The sequence below is a fragment of the Oryx dammah genome, unplaced genomic scaffold (assembly GCF_014754425.2).
Source record: "Oryx dammah isolate SB20612 unplaced genomic scaffold, SCBI_Odam_1.1 HiC_scaffold_408, whole genome shotgun sequence".
NCBI lineage: Eukaryota > Metazoa > Chordata > Mammalia > Artiodactyla > Bovidae > Oryx > Oryx dammah.
In genome coordinates, this window is record NW_024070570.1 from 1 (window position 1) to 10481 (window position 10481).

Here is a 10481-nt window from a genome sequence, read left to right on the forward strand (position 1 = left end):
CCATCCCTGGCGTGAGAAGAGGCTGGCCATCTTCCCATGTGACATGACCCAGGCTGACTGTACCAACAGCACCACCCGCCTTCCACATCCTGTGACTCTGTCAGCTTTGCTCAGTTCTGCCTCCTGTCTCACAGAAGCAGAGCCATGTGCCCCACACTCCTCAGCCTCCTGAGTCTCGGTGGGTCCAGAAGACATGGCCAGAGAGGGTTATGGTGGAAATTAGGAGGTCTTCACACCACTGACCAGGTTCCCTGGATGAGGGTGCAAGGAGCGTGGGGTCCATCAGGACAAGCCATCTCTGACATGCTTTTCCTTCTAGGATTCTGTGTGAGTCTGAGGATCTGGGCAGCTGTGGGTGAGTCCTCCCCATCCCTTATTTCTCTGTTGAACAGGGCAGTTGGGGCTGATGCAGATGACACTGGGGGCTGGGGTGAGACCCCTGTCAGTACAGTGAGAGCCACGTGCCCTGTGGATCCCAGGTCCTCCTATTGGCCTTGATACTCATCTTCACTCTCCCCAGAGGTTAGCCCACCTCTGGACTCTGGACCTGAAGGGACAGTGTGAAGTCTGGGAGCTGGGAGCTAGGCACACTAAATGCCATTTCTATCATGAGAGGGGAGCAAGAGCCTGCAGCCCACAGACCCTCCCTACAAGATGGCTCGTGGCATCTCCAACTGGCCCTTAACAATAGGATCTGCAGGACCGCCTGCTGGACCTGACCCCAGGGAAGGGTCTGGCCATCAGGCAGGGCCACCTGGACCTTGTCACACATTTGATGTAGGTTAGCTAACAAAGGAGCGAGGTTCAAGGTTTACTTCCTTCTTTTCAGGCAAGTGGCTTTTTCACTGCTTAGTTGTGTTAGTGTTAGTTGCTCATGTCTGACTCCTTTCAACCCCATGGACTGTAGCTCACCAGGCTCCCCTTGTCCATGGGATTCTCCAGGCAAGGATATGGAGGGGGTTGCCATTTCCTTGGCCAGGGGATCTTGCCAACTCAGGGACTGAACCCTGCTCTCCTGCCTTGCAGGAAGATTTTTACCATTTTGAGCTACAACAAAAGCAACAGGAAAGTCCTTTTGCTTCTTGTCTATATATCAATTTTTCTGTGCTGTTTTACTTTGCCTTCATTGTGCAGCTTCCAGGATCTTAGTTCCCTGATCAGAGATTCAACTCGGGCCCTTGGCAGAGAAAGTGCCAAGTCCTAACCACTGGACTTCCCAGGAATCCCCAGGTTTTTTGTGGTTTGAGGGAAAGTTTTTCATCATTTTGTCAACCCAAGGAGTGATTCACGTCCTGAGAATCTCTGTGATGTCCGTCCTGGGTTAACTGTGTCTCTGTCTGTCCCCAAGCCCCAGATGTCCTTGAGCATCTGGGTGATGCACTTTATGGGAGGAGAGTTTGAAGAATTAAGGGGAAGCCCACCCACGAGGGCAGTGGGGAGAGCTGACCGTTCCTATTTTCTTTTCAAAGCCTGTGTCTCCTTCTCTCCTAGGTAAATATGACAAGCTGTCTTTGTCTGCCTGGCCAAGCCCCGTGGTTTCCTTAGGACAGACTGTGACTCTTTGATGTCACTCCCGTTCTCCACTTAAGAGACTCAGACTGTTCAAAACAGACAGGAGAAGGCATTTACCCAAGCTCCAGAGACATCATTTCAACAACTTCACCCTTGGCCCAGTGACCAGAGAACATGCCAGGTCCTGCACCTGTTCTGGAGCTGACTGGTCCACACCCAGTGACCCCCTGCAGATTTTGGTCACAGGTAGGAGGGGTCCAGCCCAGCCCGGGACACCCATGCCTGCAGGCAATGCTACCCTAGGTCCACGTGTCCGTGCAGCCCAAGACTTCCTCAAGATCCCCAGCCAGGACCAGACCAGGGAAAGAGAACCCACTCTGAGAGTTTAAACTCAGGGTGTTGAAAAGAGGGATGGGGTGCCCCAGTGCAGGAAGGAGGAGCCTCCCTAGGCATTTGTTAGACAGGATGCTGTCACTGCCTGCTAGCAGGGAGGATGGGGAAAAATCCTGATCCAGCACCTGCCACCCAGTAGTGAGATGTAATCCAAATGAAGGAGCTGGAGCCCCAGGGAGGAGTGCCAGGAATGCCTCCAGAGGCATGAGATGGGGTCACAGGTGGGGAAATGTTCCCTTTTTTCTCCATCTCCATCCAAACATCCTGCAGTCACTGCCCACATTCTAGATGAGTGTGAAGGGAGCCAGGGTATGCATCCTCAGACCCACTCCAACTCCCACCACGCATATTAGGGATGGGATGAAGCTGAGAGCATGGCAACCCACTCCAGTATTCTCAACTGGAGAATCCCATGGACAGAGGAGCCTGGCTGGCTACAGTCCATGGAGTTGCACAGAGTTGGACTCAACTGAAGTGATTGATATGCATGCATCAACCTGAGAGCAGATTCAACAGCTAAAGAGCTTAGAATGAGCACAGAGGAGGCTGGAGGCCTTGAGCAAAGAGAAACATGAGCCGGAAAGAAAAACATGAGCCAGAGCCTGAGAACAAGGCTAAAGAGAACGCAACAGGACACACAGGAAGGGTAATTGGCTCCTCTGGTAAATGGGGAAGAGTTTTACACCTTCAGATGTCAGGGGAAGCGCCGAGTTGGGGTGACTCACTGAAGCTCACAACCTCTTTGCTCCTAGGTGTGTTCACAAAACCCGCCATCTCAGCCCACCCAGGGCCCCTCGTGCAGGTGGGAGAGAATGTGACCGTCCACTGTCACTCACTACTGTGGTATGACAAGTTTATCCTGCACCAAGTAAGCAGCACAGGGCTATTCCAGAGACGGAGAAATGCTCACTGGTGGGCATGCCCCAGCTGACTTCATCATTGGCCCCATGACTCTGGCGAGTGCAGGCACCTACAGATGCTACGGCTCTCTAGGCCGCTCCCCCTATAAGTGGTCAGCCCCCAGCGACCCCGTGGACATTGTGATCACAGGTGAGCGTGGCCAGACCAGACCCTTCTGCTCTCTGTGTCACAGAAGATCTGGTGTCCAGTCCAGCATCAATACCGGGAGAGAACGACAGGCATGCAGAGACACTCACAACCTCGGGAGAGGGAACAAAGCAGAGAGAGAGGAGGTGTGAACACAGAAGGGAAAAGAGAACAGAATCCCTGTCGTGTGCTAAGGGGAAGACACAGCCGGTGACAGAGGAAAGGAGCAAGAATGTGAAAGAACAACCAACGGAGACAAATGCACCAGAACAGGGGTGCGGGCAGTTCCCCGCTCAGGCAGCCACTGATGGCTGGTTAAGGGGTTGGTTTCCCGCTTTCATGTCAGAGCTCCCTTCCTCTGTCAGCAGCACATGTGGTACCAGATGCCCTGCAGTCCAGCCCCTGGGTGATCGAGATGGAGGTCGACACCCTGATGTTGCTCAGCCTCTTGGTTTAACGTTTCCTTCTGCACAAAGAGGCGGGGAGTGGTCCCTCCAACCCTCCCCACTAAGAAGTCCCTTCCAGTCTCTGGGAGTGGGCAGGGCAGCGCTGAACACTCCCTCAAGAAAGAGGTGGTCAAAGATCGAATGAGATTCTGCAATTTTCAATCCATAACCTCTTCTTCTGGGTCAATGCCACGTTTTCTGATGGTCCCAGCAGTAGTTAGTAGTCTGTTTATTTAGTTAGTAGTCTGTTTATTTCAAGAGAACAGCACCTCTGGTTGATTTTTAAAATTTATTTTATCTGATTTATGTTTGTTGAAGTCTAGTTGAATACAGGTGTTGTTAATTCCTGTTGTATAACAGAGTGATTCAGTTATTCATATACATATATTCTTTCTTTAAAAAAGGATATTAAATGACAATCCATCTTAAAAACTATTTACTTTTTAAAAGGATTTTAAATGACACTCCATTTTTAAAGTTATTTCTTAACTTTTCCCTGTGCCAGGTATCCCTTGCTGTGGGTCTTTCTCTCCTGGCAGTGGGTGGCCTTCTCATTGCAGTGCCTCTCTTGTTGTACACTTCAGGCTTTAGTCCTCTATTTAGGACTAGAGTTAATTTGTGCTCTGAGATCAAGGTCTCTTCCTTCCAGGTCGGTCCAAGAAACCCTCTCTCTCAGCCCAGGGGGGCCATGTGGTGAGGTCAGGGGAGAACATGACCTTGGTCTGCAGTTCCGAGAGTGCCTTTGACCAGTTCCACCTGCTCAGGGAGGGAGGGAACCTTGGGCACCTGCTCACTGGAGGGCATGACCCCCGTAGGGCACTACAGGCAGAGTTCCCCCTGGGTCCTGGGACCCCAGCCCACAGTGGGGTCTACAGGTGCTATGGCTCCTTCACGCACTCTCCCTACTCGTAGTCAGACTCCAGCGACCCGCTGTTCCTGTCTGTCACAGGTGAGGAACCTCTTCCTGGCCCATGCTTTGTTCTTCCTGTTCAGTCACTATGTTGTGTCCAACTCTTTGCGACCCTGTGGACTGCAGGACAATGGACTCCTCTGTCCTTCATTATCTCATCCTCATGGATCACAGCCTTGTAGTCATGAAGGGGCCTTCGTGCCTCAGGAAATCTATGAGCCAGTCATGCAAGGCCACCCAAGACAGATGGGTCATAGTGAAGGGTACTGACAAAAGGTGGTCCCCTGGAGGAGGAAATGGCAGCCCACTCCAGTATTCTTGCATTGAGAACCCATTAAGAGTCCCATGTTTACAATACACTAAATCACATTGTGGTGGTCAAGAAGGCTGTTTGGCTTTTTCCATAATATCTTACTGTATCACTGAGCTCCTTCTCAAGCTCTCCGTGCTGGCATCAGGGGACCTTAGGGCTTCTAGAGAAATGGAGGCAATGAGAACCAGAGAGGAAGCAGATGGTAGATGGCATCTCAACCGTCTTCCACCCCCTGTATGGATGCTCCACATCAGAGTCTTCTCTATCCAGGCAAATAAAGAAAAGGGTCAGGGTAGACCCAGGAGGAGGAGAGGCTGGGCTCATTTGGGAGGATCCGAGATTGCAACGTACCCTTGCTCTTAATATTTTCCCAGTACCACCTCTGACATACAGGTGATTTTCCAATTAAGGAGCATACACACTCATTCCCAGAGCAGAGAGGATGTCTCTTGCTTACAGCTGTCTTTCATCACCAGGCATATCCTTCCCACCATCTCTTCTCCGGGATGGAGGGTCTACTCAACACATTCACTGTGAGGGGCCAGAAGCTCTCCCCTGCCCAATTAGTGCTCTGAGGGATGAGAGCGTCAAGGACAGGCAGGAGGTCAACCTTCCAAAAACAAGAGTCCTCCTTTGGTGGGGCAAGGAAAGTTACTGTACACCCCTTCTGGCTTTTTTCCCCTAGGATCCACTATAAGTACTGGCTCATCAACCATGGATCCACACACCACAGAAGGTAAGCAAGACAGTCTCCTATTACAGCAAATTTGGAAGTGTTGGTTCTACCACCTCCTAGCTATGTGACTTTGGGCCCCTCCATGTTCCTGTCATGTCAGCATTTGAGATCATGGTCTGTATTAGAACCTGAGGGGACATTGAGTTTCTCATTCTCTGGGACTGGGAATTTGTAAATTGAACAAAGCGAGTCAGAGTGACTTGATCCCATGCTAAGGGAGATGCTCACCCTCCCTCCACCAGCATCTTTGTGAAGGATGGGAGGACAAGTGGAGAATTTTAAGGAGCACCTTCAGTATGTGCTCTTCCTCTGCTAGTGTTTTATGAACTAAACATTCCACAGTTCAGAAATACAAGTGTCGTGTCTTCTTGAGGATTCCATTCCAGGCATATGTGGATGGAGGGGGAAATATATGGAGGATTAAAGCAGTCCCCATTCATGCAAAAGCACCATGCCTTATCATACAGGCAGCAGAGAAAAACTGCATGGGAGCCCGGGGGACCTGGTTTCAGACCGCTGCTGGTCTTGCATGGCCTCCTTACTCCATCCACTGCTAGCATCTCTCCTGGATGCTTTGGTGCCTCAGTGATGTGGAGACCATACTGATCAGGTTGAGAGCTGCTGACACACTTTGACACAAGGATACAATAACTCCTGTGTGTAGGGGCAGGGTGTATGCAACAGATAACCAGACCTTCTTCCATTGGCTTGTTGGCAGAAGCATGGCTTCCTCAAGGCCACTCCAGCCAGCTGCACCTTCTCCTTAGGCTCTCCAGAGCCTTCATCTATACCAGCATCTTCCTCACTGTTCTTGTCTGTCACTGGTTACCCATAAAGTAAGTATGAAGAGCCAAACTGTCACTGGTGTTCTACCCACAATCATTAAGTCTGAAGGAGGGAAGCACAGCGTCATCTGACCCAGGGGGAGGTGGGCTCATAGCAGAGAATGGCGTTTTCACTTCCTGTAGGTTAAAAACCGATTTCCATTGTTGTAATCCCTGAGAGAATATCTTCCAGAGGACAATGGAACCATGTTCTTTTTATGAAAATATGTGTTAATTAAATAATTAATTTATTTTTTTACTTTACAATATTGTTTTGGTTTTCCATACGTCAACATTAATCCACCATAGGTATACACATGTTACCCATCCTGAACCCCACTCGCTCTTTCCTCCCCTAAGCAGCTGCATCAGGTCTCAGCTGCAGCATGGAGGATCCTCATTGCAGTGCTCTATTGCAGTTCAAGGCTCCAGAGCTCATGGGCTCAGCAGTTGCAGCATTGAGGATAGTTGCTTCAAGGGATGTGGGATCTCAGTTCTCCCACCACGGATAGAACCCACACTCTCTGCACTGGAAGGTGGACTCTTAATCCCTGGGCCACCAGGGACATTCCAAGCCCTGTTCTCCCCTTCAACCACAGTCATCTGTTCTTCTCCCCTTTATGAATCTTCCTCTTTGGGAATCTGCTGATACACATTAGAGGATTGTCCATAACGGAAGATGTAGGATCGGCTCCATGGGTTTGCACAGATTCCTGAGGGAGTCCATCAGTGGCTGGGCTTATATATGGGATTATATATATATTTTTAATTTAGTGGAGTAGACAGACTCAGCAACCTGGGGAACATCCCTGCTTTTTTGGCTTTGATGTCCCCACCAAAGATGGAAGTCTAGAAGAATTGCCCCCAGCCCAAGAACCTTGACTCTCTTCCATTCACAGATGTTGCTATCATGGAAGGAGAGCCCAAGGAAGACAGAACAGTGAACGGTGAGGTGGATCCTCCCAGCCCAAACCCTTGTCATAGCCCGAGCCCCTCCAGTGCCCAATGCTCCAGCTTTCGAAGATCGCGTTTCATTCCATCATTCACATCTCCTTCCTCTCAGGACCCATCAGCAGAGGATGTGATATTCGTCCACTTGAACCACAGGACCCTCTCTGAGAGACTGTTCCCTCCCACTCCCCTGAGCCCCATGCACCTCTTCACCGAGACCAGTATGTATGAGGAATTCGATGTAAACCAAGACCATGTTGAGCCATGGTTGGCCCCATCCTTTGAACACACAGAGTGTTATAAATTGAAGAGCCAGATCTTTTTGAAAAGGGGTTCCTCCGTGGGCACTCCTTCTCTTCCTCCAAAGCAGCTCAGCAGCTATGAAGTTAAGAGTGGAGTCCAAGAATTATAGGATCGTCTTCAAAAATCCCACCACCTCTTAGTATTCCCATGGCTATTCTAACACTCTATTTTAACTCTCTAACCTTTCTGGAGAAGGTATTCTAATCAATTGCACATAGATGATCCTACTTTTTCAAAAATTCCAGTAAAGCATAAAAATTTATAAGATGAGTTTTCAAATTATTCAGTTTAAAATAAAAGAAAGCCATTTTTTAAAAAACCTCTCTTCAGTAACAGTTTGCAAGGATGAACTTGTTTACAAAACAGAAACCAACTTCTAGACTTAGAGAACAAACTTTGAGTTACAGAGGGGAAGGATGGGGGAAGAGATAGATTGGAAGTTTAAGATTGACATGTGCACACTGCTATATTTAAAACAAAATGCTTTCCATGAAACAATAATCAAAGCAACCCAAGTTGGCCAAATAAAAAGATGAAGTATATTCTGTTTGAGATATCCAGTGTGGTGCCACTTGCCACATGATGCTGCGTGTGTGCGTGCTATGGTGATTCAGTCATCTCTGACTCTTTGTGAAGCCATGATGTTGTGTAGCTCACTAGGCTCTTCTGTGCATCAGATTCTCCAGGCAAGAATCCTGTAGTGAGTTTCCATTCCCTTCTTGAGGGAATCTTCTTGACCTAGGGATCGAACCCACGTCTCTCACGCCTCTTCCATTGGCAGGCAGATTCTTTACCCCTGAGCCATCGGGAAAGGAACCTCAGCCTTTTCCCAGCCATGTGCCCTGAGGGCGCTGTGGTTCCAGGGGTAGAAACAGGACAATATCCCCCTCAGTCTGATTCCTCACCAGCCGACAAAGTACTTAACCAGACACGCGGTACAGACAATGACTCTACACGTATATGAAGTGAAGCATTCAGTTCTTCAGTCACACTCACCACATTTCAAGTGCTCAGTAGCGTCACGTGGCCAGGTGCCATGGTGCTGGACAGAGCAGATGTTTAAAAAGTCTCGTCATCACAGAGAATTCTAGTGGACATTCCACGCCAGATCACTGAGGGCTGCAGAGGGAACGCTTGCCCCAGGGAGGCTTTGCATGTGTTAAGTTAATTCATCAATATTTATATGTTTTTTTCATTTTTGCTTCTTTTCACCAAAGCCCAGGATTTGAGAATCTTGTGCCTTTTAAGTTATCAACTGTTGGCACAATGTGGCTTGGCTCAACCAAGCGGAGGGCTGAAGAGGATAGCACCAGGAGGACTCTGGTGTGAACTGAGCTGGCAAGTGGGGTGAGAATCAAGCTCCATGGAGCCTTAGTTGCTCATTGAGTGCTCTGTGTGTGATGTCTCTCCTTGCTTAGAACTAAACCGCCCAAGAACTCTTTTACCAGGAAATGTCAGGATCGCTTAAAGTGAAGACATTCTGGAGCTCACGTGTTGAAACTGTCACTGTTTCCATTTTTCCCCTAATTATCCTTTTTTTTTTTTTTTTGTGGCCTCTAAGTGCAGGGACCAGATGTTATAATCTTCATTTTTCTGAATGTTCACTGTGTAGACCTGAGCCCCAGTTATTCTCATTTATCTTTTCTTAATTAATTAATTAATTTTTTATTTTACTTTACAATACTGCATTGGTTTTGCCATACATTGACATGAATCCGCTACGGGTGTACATGAGTTCCCAGTCCTGAACACCCCTCCCACCTCTCTCCCCATATCATCTCTCTGGGTCATCCCAGTGCACCAGCCCCAAGCATCCTGTATCTTGTATCAAACCTGGACCGGTGATTTGTTTCTTACACGATAGTATACATTTTTCAATGCCATTCTCTCAAATCATCCCACCCTCGCCCTGTCCCACAGAGTCCAAAAGTCTGTTCTATATATCTGTGTCTCTTTTGCTGTCTCACATACAGGGTTGTCTTTACCATCTTTCTAAATTCCGTATATATGCGTATATATACTGTATTGGTGTTTTTCTTTCTGGCTTACTCACTATTTATAGTCGGCTCCAGTTTCATCCACCTCATTAGAACTGATTCAAATGTATTCTTTTTAATGGCTGAGTAATACTCCATTGTGTATATGTACCACAGCTTTCTTATCCTTTCTTCTGCTGATGGACATCTAGGTTGCTTCCATGTTCTGGCTATTTTAAATAGTGCTGTGATGAACATTCAGGTACAAGTATCTCTTTCAACTCTTGTTTCCTCTCACTGTTTGCAGATGACATGATCCTCTACATAGAAAACCCTAAAGACTCCACCAGAAAATTACTAGAGCTAAACAATGAATATAGTAAAGTTGCAGGATATAAAATCAACACACAGAAATCCCTTGCATTCCTATACACTAATAATGAGAAAATAGAAAAAGAAATTAAGGAAACAATTCCATTCATCATTGCAACAAAAAGAATAAAATACTTAGGACTATATCTACCTAAAGAAACTAAAGACCTATATATAGAAAACTATAAAACACTGGTGAAAAAAATCAAAGAGGACACTAATAGACGGAGAAATATACCATGTTCATAGATCAGAAGAATCAATATAGTGAAAATGAGTATACGACCCAAAGCAATCTACAGATTCAATGCAATCCCTATCAAGCTACCAGTGGTATTTTTCACAGAGCTAGAACAAACAATTTCACAATTTGTATGGAAATACAAAAAACCTCGAATAGCCAAAAAATCATGAGAAAGAAGGATGAAACTGGAGGAATCAACCTGCCTGACTTCAGGATCTACTACAAAGCCACAGTCATCAAGACAGTATGGTACTGGCACAAAGACAGAAATATAGATCAATGGAACAAATAGAAAGTCCAGAGATAAATCTATGCACCTATGCACACCTTTTCTTCGACAAATGAGGCAACAATATACAATGGAGTAAAGACAATCTGTTTAACAAGTGGTGCTGGGAAAGCTGTCCAGCCACTTGTAAACGAATGAAACTAGAACATTTTCTAACACCATTCA

The 10481-nt window shown here is 47.3% G+C and overlaps 1 pseudogene; it reads left to right on the forward strand.

The window, feature by feature from the left end:
• Positions 1-100: 100 nt before the first annotated feature.
• LOC120859276 lies at positions 101-7375 on the forward strand (annotated as a pseudogene).
• The last annotated feature ends 3106 nt before the right edge of the window (positions 7376-10481 follow it).